Source organism: Apteryx rowi, unplaced genomic scaffold (genome assembly GCF_003343035.1).
Source record: "Apteryx rowi isolate R43461 unplaced genomic scaffold, aptRow1 scaffold_55, whole genome shotgun sequence".
NCBI lineage: Eukaryota > Metazoa > Chordata > Aves > Apterygiformes > Apterygidae > Apteryx > Apteryx rowi.
In genome coordinates, this window is record NW_020450816.1 from 1,282,392 (window position 1) to 1,291,969 (window position 9,578).

Sequence of the window (9,578 nt, forward strand, 5' to 3'; positions counted from 1 at the left end):
CGGGGTGCGGAGCTGCCCGCGCCCTCGCCTCGCCTCGCCGGACCTTTCCCTTACCTGAGAGCTGCAACGAAAAGGCGGAAATTTTCATTTGCCAGTCAAAAGGAAAAAAAAATTTTTTGATACCCCGGTCATACAACTGTCGAGTGCTACATAAGCATTAAATTACCACCAATAAGAGCGCACTGATAATTTTCCTGGAGGTAATCATTCCTTCATTACACTACTACAACAAATCGGGGGGGGGGGGATAAAAAATGCAAGTTTTTGCAAGACTGCCAAGCAAACGTGATGGTGAAGCCTCAGTAAAGGGACGCAAGTTGTGTTATCCTATAGGATAATGATCCGCTGCTTGCTCTGGAGCCACAAAGCTCAGCGCAATTCATGGCTGCAGGGTCGCGCTGCTGTCCAGACTGCTGCTAATTGCCATTAGTTACTATCAGTTACCTCTCGCTCTGTCAGCTCACGGAGCAGCCAGTTCCTTCACTGCACGCCAGTGAAAACGCTGCCCAAGAGACTGCTCAAAAATCTAAGTTTACTGAAAGAAAGCACGGATCAAAAAAAAGAGCCCCAGGGGAGCCCCAGGCCAGTCATCTTTCTGTTTTCATGCCCCTGTTTTCATATATTTTCCAGTGATATGTATCTTTTTCAGATAGGTAAGATTTTGGGGTGGGGAAGAAAGAAGGGGAAGTTTAGAATTACTTTATGCATATTTAAGAAGAACCTAAAAACACCTGGTATTCGCAGAGAGCATCCGGACCCTCTCCCTTCCAGAGGGGCGTTTGCCTCCAACTGCAACGCCTCGAAAAAATCTCAGCAAAATGAACGTGCTTCGCGTCTGCTGTAGAAGACGGAGAGATTCAGTCGCCCAGAATGGGAGACAGGAACGAACACATACAAAAGTCTGAATTATTAAGGAAGATCAAGTGAAATGCGGCTGGTTTTTCTGTAAACCTTTGAAGTGCCCAGCAGCCAGCGAAGCGGTACGTGCTCAGGCTAAGGCAGGCGGCTACGTTTGGTTACTCCTAGGGCAAAACATCATTCAGTAGAGCCTGCAGAAATGGCTGGCTCTGGTTGGAGGTCATTAGAGGTAAAATATTGCTACCCAGCAAAAGAGCTCTTGAGACTGTGCGCTTTATACACAGGCAAACAGATTATTTTTAACCTGAGGACAGTTTTAGTGCTATTGTTCTTAGAGGGTATTACTATTTGTGATTCCAGTAGAAGTAAGTTGACATCCCCTGAATATTATTTACTGCAGTATGTGAATACTTACTCTTCTGAGTGAAGATACCTATTTTGGGGCTGTTTACAGTTCCATCGATATCAGCGTGATTTAAAGCACGGCATAGAAACACTCTCAGTCAAAGGAGCAGTTCAAACACCTTTTAGAACAAGATTTGCCATTCCCAAAATTTACAAGGAACAAAAATATTAAACTTAGATATGGCAGGCAGATTTGAGATTTAAACACTGCAAATTACATGAGCGCCTGGCAGGTACTCAGGCACCCAAATGTATTTAAAAAGAAACTGAACAATGAAAGCAAGCCCAAAATATGGTAATTTCTATGGGGTAGATGATTTTTTTTTAATCCATTTAACTGTTCTGGGTACTAAGAAACTGGTATTTAAGTGCTAACCCCTGAATACTGAGAAGATTCATGTTTGTATAATCATTATAGGAACAGGTCTCAAGCGTGGTATCTTACAACACTGGGCAAAAAGTCTTTGAGTGCAAAATGCCGTTCTTTATGCCTATGCAGTAAAACTGAGAAACTAAAGGGGAAAAAGATCAGCAAACATCTAAATGGCTTGGCTTGGGGCATTCACCTTCTGTTTCTGCTCTCTGTCTCCAAAGATTTCCAAGGAATTGAGTTTTACCAGAAAAAATAGGCACAAAAATGAATTTCAAAGATGCATGGTAAACACTGGTGAGAACCAAATTCTTCATTCACTTGTACTTACAATCTTTTTTGTAGCTGTGGATCATTTACTCAGGGTCTGAAACTGTTTTGACTTAAGTGCGCAAATAAATATCCAAAGTTTGGAACATCTGTACTTGGTCGACAAAGACGACTGCAAACCGTCTGGGTAGCAATTGCTCTTTTTACTCTTTCACCGCACTGTGAGACCCTATTAGAATGGATAGGTGCTACCAGAAAACAAAAAGTATGTTATACATTATCGACAGAGAGAGAAGGAAATGTTTAATAAGCTATCCATGGAATAAATCTGAATAATAGATGTTTCTGAAACAAAAATGAAAATCTTCAATTGGATATTCCAAGAGCAGAAAAAGAGGGCTCATTCATCATATAAATAATTCATTGCAAATTTTAGCACCCAATCTTGCTGTGCTTTCAGTATGGAGGGCAGATGACACTGTGTGTGCATGTGTGTGTTTAACTGTGTGCATATTTAATCTTTTTCCCCAAGTCTGTGATTCTCACCGTGATGGAGATCTGCAAGTCTGTTATCAGTAATCCATTGATTAACATGTGCTGCCAGGACAGGGTGTCATTATTTATTAACCTCAGAAACAGAGGAGATGTTAAACTGGATGTGTCAATCAGTTATGTCTCATACACCATTACGGGCTTCAGCTATGCAGGGTCGCACAGGGATCCCTCTCCTAGAAGAGGAAGGAGTAGGGGAGCAGAGGCCTCAGAGGTGCATAGGACGCGTACGGCTGCCACTGCCGCCTTCGGCTTTGACGAATGAATAAACGCCCAGGTGGAGTCTGAGCAGATACTAACCTTCCAGCAAAGGCTTACGGATAAGGAATAAAACTGAAAATGTTTGTTATAAGCACAGAGATGACACTCTTAACAGCAGCAGAAATGCTGATGTTGCTTACTAGATTTTGCTCGCCTGAGGCTGAGCCATTAAGTTTTACTTGAGTAAAAGGTCAAGTTTTTCTTCCGACTGCTACACAAGCGGGTGCTGCCTGAAGCGCGGTGACTTGCGTGTGAAAGGTGACTGCCTTTCAGGGGTCGACAAAGCAAGAGTGGTTGCAATATTTTCCCTAGGTGCACTACTATTTGGACAGGCAACTCCGCGACAGAGAGCACGGAGCAGGGTGCCCTTGCACACACCCCCTAAAAACACAGCGCTTCCAAAGAGCTACTGCAACCACTAGCAGGGCGGTGAGCGTCCTAGAGACACTGTTGGCTCTCTTCTCGCTTCAGTCATGGCTTCTTGTTTTAATAAGAGACTTTTTCTTTACCCTATCTCAAGAAAAAGAAAAATGAAAAGCATATGCAGCAGTTGGAGTGCAGCCTGTGATTTAACTCAGTGTTTCCTCTGCATCACTTTAAAGTGCTGGTGTGAGAAGGATAAAACAAGACACCTCAACAGTAAACAGTGATTAACACAACTTCACAACACCCTGTTGTTTGCCCACTAGGCTTTATCCAGCTGTGGTGCAAACCAACACTGCCACTGACTCCAAGAGATTATACATTTGGGCTGCTCTTCCCTCATTACTTGCCTATTTTATCCAGTTATGTTTTATTTATTAAGCTGATCTTTAAAATCTCTTGGTGTTGACTGTTCTACACCTTCAGTTCATTTTTTTTAATCCTACTCTTTTATGAACTGATTAACAAGACTTTTTTGCTCCAACAGAAAAAAAAATCAAATCTACGATATGGTATATTGAATCAAGTTGTAAGCACTGGAGTTTACCATATCTCTATTGAAAAATACCTGGTGTTAAACACCATCGTAGCACTTGTTTTAGTGTGCCAAATTTAATTATAATATTATAAACCAGATTAAAAAGGAATGATTTTACTGTAAAACCCAAATCTCCATATGAAAAATAATGACAAGCAGATCTCTCTCATGCTCCAATCAGTTTCTTAATTATAATTTTATTCTTCTAAGAAAAAAAGATACTATTTCGTATAATTTAATCTACTTTCCAGATAAAATTGTTAATGAAACATTGATTTAATCTCAAATATTCAATAGACCCCTTAAATTCTGATACAAAATATCTAATTAAAACAAATGAATTCCTTAAAAGAGAATGGTATAATAATTAGATGTATTATAAAGTATAGGCTACTCTGGTCTAGAACACACGCTCTTTAATTCTTACGCGTCTAGGTGTTCCCATTGACACATTCCAGATCTAAATTCTTTTTATATTCCTGTCTTCAAAAAATAATTGTTTTAGACATGTCATCATGAAGTGTTTATTCAAGTCACTATTTTCAATTATAATTTCAATATTTCAATATGTTTCAATTTCAATTATATAATTTCAATGCTCACACAATGGAGCAACAAATTCCTTTCTTGGCAACAAGCATCACTTGTTCAAAAATGGTATTTAAAACTAAGCACTAACCTTTTTGCATTTAGTGCTTCATGTGTCCAAAATTTCAGCTATATGTAGAGCTTCTGCACACAACTTACATGGGCAAATATAGCATTCTGCTCACCATAAAACCTCAGTGCAAAAATAATAATTGCAACTTTGAGGGCCAATTTGAGGACTCCTTAAGCATTTCTCTGAAAAACACAAGCAATTACAACTTATTTGGCAGAAAATTAGAACAGAGTTGAAGAACTGAATTTATCTGATGACACCTGACTGAACGATTTGCTTTCATACAGGACAGGTAAGCGGATTCTGTACTGTCCTGTGCAACTCCTTCCAGGCCACGGAAAAATCCTTATCAACCTCCTCTCCTCCTCCTCCTCCTCCTTTCCTTCCTCCATCCAGGTGAGGAGCAACCTTTGCTATCCTCAGCTCCCGCTTCAAGACTGAGATTTCCCTTCTGGCTATCCAGCAATAAGAAGAAAATCTGTACAAACTATATTCAGCAGAACCACCCAAGCCCCCACTGTGACAACATTTTTCCTTTTATACTTTCCCCAGAAGATCCAGGAGCCAAAACTGAGAGTTTAATATGATGTTCAGAATTTTTAATATTTTTAAAAAACACATTTACTCCATATAACGTCATATGCCATAGGCATGAGTGTCTCTTGATAGAATAGCCCTGAATAAGCATCAAGCCACATCACTCAGTTATTTAATCAGCAGACAGCTGTGACTCCTAAGAAGTTCAAATATGCAATTTACTTAATAGGCAAAAAAACATGGAGAAAGCAATAGATAAAGAGAAATAGTCATTCAAAGGCTAGATCACTGGAAGCAGAAATACACGGCTGTTGGGAGAATTTGAAATACATCTGAGCTTGCGTTTGATCCTCAGTAGTTCCTGATGTGGACCAACAAGGAAGGGAACTCGTAACGTGAACAGACATTGGCCTATTCTCCTCTAGCGAGCCCCAGGTTCCAACTTGATCTGTGTTCAAAGTCTGCACTATGGGCTTTAACAATACAAAAAGAGATTAAGTTAAGCAGGGTACTACATCTGGCTACTATAAAACTGTAACTGGCAGCCACACAGCACTTAAAGTATACTTGCAGATACATTAACTCACACGTGCTCCTTTTCTCTTACCCAGGTACGCCCAGCAGCACCTAACAATTAGCAGCAACATTTTGTGCGCTGGCATTCGCTTACACAGAGTGGAGGAGAGCTCCAGGCAAAGGCAGGGTGGGATGGCACACTATAAAATGGTCCTGCTAAAGGCATTATTGAAGGGAAAGTTCATCCTATGTGATTTAGAATAAAAGATCATCCGACGGGTTATTCTTTCATAAATCCTGAAATCCCATGCTACAAGGCAGTAGGTCTACTTCATATTGTCTGAAGCTAGCAGGCATTCAGTATGAATGTATTTTTTAGGTTGATTGGTGGAGTTTAAAATAAATCCATCAGCAAATGAGTCAAATTCTGCTTTACATTACCCCAGAACATGCTTAGTCCTGTCAGGACAGTTACGTTGCATTGCGGAGAATGGCATTTGGCCATAATGACTTGATGGTCTCTTTAGAAGGTAGAATTACTGGTGTCCATTCATTTCCCTTTCCCTGAAGAATGTAGCTTATTACTACATTACGCTACAGGGAGCAGGGGCCAAATCTCATTGTTACTCGTACCACCCATGTTGAAGATAAGCATAATGTCTTTGTAGGCGGAGTGTTTATGTTGGTCTGTGATATATAAGTGTAGTTGTTTGATACATGAATAACAAATGTGCTTCTAAAAATGTGTTTTTAAAAGGGTTTGAGACACAGTTCTGAGAGGTGAGGTGCATACCAAAATATCACATTCACAGTGGCAATGATGTGTAGCCAGACTTCTGAATTCATGTATTATTTCTTTCAAAAAACTTCACAGACCTAGACACACTTAAGTCTGTTTTCTTTGCCCCACTTGGAAGTTTTATTAGCTTTCTTCTGGGTAAGTGTAAGTTTGAAGTTGAATACTTTTCCTCCTCACCACTCCAATTGTACATTTTTTCCTCTAAACCATTAATCAAGTTTTCCAATGCCATGATTTTATATGGGTTTAATAGCCAAGGATTTGTAATTATTATAATTAAATATGGGAAGCATACTAAGGGACAGAAAGATTTGAGAAAGTGAATGCTAAAACAGATCTGCAAAACAAGCCAGCAAGAAGTAAATTAAAACATCAATGAAAGCTTCAAACACTTTGAGCTGCAAAAATACATTTCCTTTTTCACATCTTCAGTGCCAAACGTTGCCTGTTAAAACCAAGTGTTTGGGAAGCCAGACTTGCTCAATTCAACTCCGTTATGTGAAAAATCTAATAAAAACGAGGTCTATGTCCCATTTTCTCAGCTTTTCCAGTAGCCTGTTCGAAGAACTTTATCCCTCAAAACAACAGCTCCATCTAGTGGACTTTCACAAAATGTCAGAGCAGCCATCCAGCTGTCCTGGGGACCAAATTCAAGTTCCCCAATAATGAATGGTAATTTTTGCTGTACCATACTTCAGGGCATTGATTTTGGCCCTAGGGGTCAAATAAAACCCCAACGCCCTCCAAAGAGAACTGTGTTCCCATTCGCACGCTATGCTGCAGGATTGCTCCTTCCTTGCTCCACCCTGACTGTACGTGCAAAAGATAACTAAAAGCTCACCCTTTCCAGCTCTTTAGCTCTTGCAGAAGGAAGTCGTGAACAGAGGTACGTCAGAGACATTCTCCCACTTTCTGCACTGTGAAAATAACATATGTAGTTACTTTAAATGCATTTTGCAATGTCAAGCCTTACGATATCCCTGCACAGTTGGCATCACATTCATTATTGCTGGAGAAAACAGGGCACAGGGAGACCGAAGGTTAGTTCAGTTTCCTGGGGACGGGCACCTGCCCCCCTCTGAGAGGTGTCTGGGTGGCCTGTCAAGCCAGAGCTGCTGGTTCGGAAGGGCACAAGTCTCCCCTCATCCTGTATGAGCAGATGTTTTGGATATCCAGTGGCATCTCAGATGGCATTAGATGACTGTCTCGGACAACTGAATCAAGCCAGGTGTGAATTGTTTCGGGTCACACAGGAAACCTGCGACAAGAGTAGAAGGCAGGAGTCCCAATCACTAATCGCCTTCTCCAGCTGCTGCGTGCAGTCGCATCGATGGGAGACAGCACAGCTCACAAATTCCAAAGGTTCCAACTTTGCACCTAGGGATGTTACTATAGTTTTAATCCTGTTATTAAACACTGGATCACTATCCTGTTAAAGATATTTGGCTGAGTCTAAGTAGGACATCTATTTCAAAGATCTATAATTGCCATCTCAGGTGAACAGATGATAAAGACCAATGAAGAAGCTGAAAAGTTAATTGTAATAAATTGCATTGGCCAGGAAATCAACAACTTAAAAATATACAAGACTGAAATGATACAATTATAAAAGTATTTTTTATAATGGTTATTAAAAGTATAATTATGCAAAACTTAAATCCAACATCTTATACAACAGCAGAAGTTTACCTGTGGTTAAAGAATACAGCATGCGGGAATTCATGTAACTTGTTTGCCTTCGGAAGCACTCACTGTGTTCTCTCTCTTCGGAGCCTCCACAAACTGGGCAGGGCAGCAGGATTCACATGGCTCTATGAATGGCTTGCATGCATTCTGGGATGTGCATGTAGAGTCAGTAAGCTTGCCTAGTTGGCCTGGTTTTTCATAGTATTCCTATGTTGTGAAGAGCAAAAGGCACAACAAAGATGCATTCTATTTACAGTTTCCTTCTAGCTAAGTACATCAGAGCTATTCAAAAGCAGTTATTTGCAACTCTTGATAAGACCAAGGATTGCTTGTTAGAAGATGGGCAATTAACAGAAAAATGCAAGAAGAGGACTGAATGTTTGTGTGTGGTCCTAAAGAAAGCCCATGGGAGAGTTTGCCTCAACACATCAAGAAATCTGTGCAGATGAGCTTACTACCAAAGCCATAAGGGCCAAGGAGGAATTGACTGGATAAATTTATTTAATCTTTCCTCTCCTTTTTACAACACCAGCTGGAAGATCACAGCGAGTCAAATGAACCAGAGATTCAGAGTGGAAAGAGCACCCTTGAACTAAGTGACTGGAAATACTTTGGGGTATTACTATTCCAAAAGGAATTGTTTGCTTAAAGATAGATTATTGCTCTCAGCACCAGCTTTAAGGGTTTTGTACAAGCCAATGAAACACTTTCCAACTCGTTTCTTCTCCCACTCCTCCATGCAGAACCAGTATTTATTGTCTGTAAACACCACTACCTGCTGTGCCAAAGGATTCTGAGGAATGTTACTAAAGTTACTTCTTAGAAAATTCCTAAACTAAATACAAGAAACATGCAGGCAAAAATTTCACAAGACTCCAGCTTCTAACTGGAATCTACAATCCTCTGGCATCCATGTATAGCTGTGTTTTTTTTGTTTTGTTTTGTTTTCTTTTGCTAAGGTTTCTGGGGATAATTAGAATCCAGCTTAGAAAAGGAAGCCCTTTTTGGCAAATGTGTACCCTCTAGGAGAGGCAAGCATTGCATCACACTACATATAGAGTATTTGCACAGTGTTAACCCCCTGCCACAAGCAGAGAGAGGGCAGAGTCATACCTGACCCCACGCCAGCACTGAATCAGATGACTGTGCAGTGGAGCACATCCATAAGAAATGCTCCTCGAACCTGGGATACATGAAACTACATACACGATTTGAAGCACCGCTGCCTGAGGGCTGCATACCATGCTGAAGCCTGAAGAGTTACCATTGGGAGTGAGGCAGGGGTTCTACTGGTTAATATGCAACATCTTAGCATATACCCAGCAACTGATGCGATCAGTTGATAGCTGCCAGTCCTAAACAAAAAATAAAAATTAAAAAAAACCTAAAGCACACACAGTCAAACATGTAAGCTGTAGCCTGTTCCAAGGACAGGTACATGTAAAATAAGGACACCCCTGTCTGGCACTATCCCCAGCATTGCTGAGAGAATGGGTTTTTCAAGGGCTTAGTGCTGCTTCCTAAGATTTGTGAAAATTTGTTCAGCAAGAAGAAAGGGAAAAATAAAAGCATTTTAAAATAAATCAAAACCCAAAGATAGAGAAAAAGGGAATGTACAGCTTAGAAGCCACTCATCTTCCCCATCACCATCATAATCCCTGAAAGCAGGAAGAGATGTGGCATATTTGTTTTCAAATGGGAT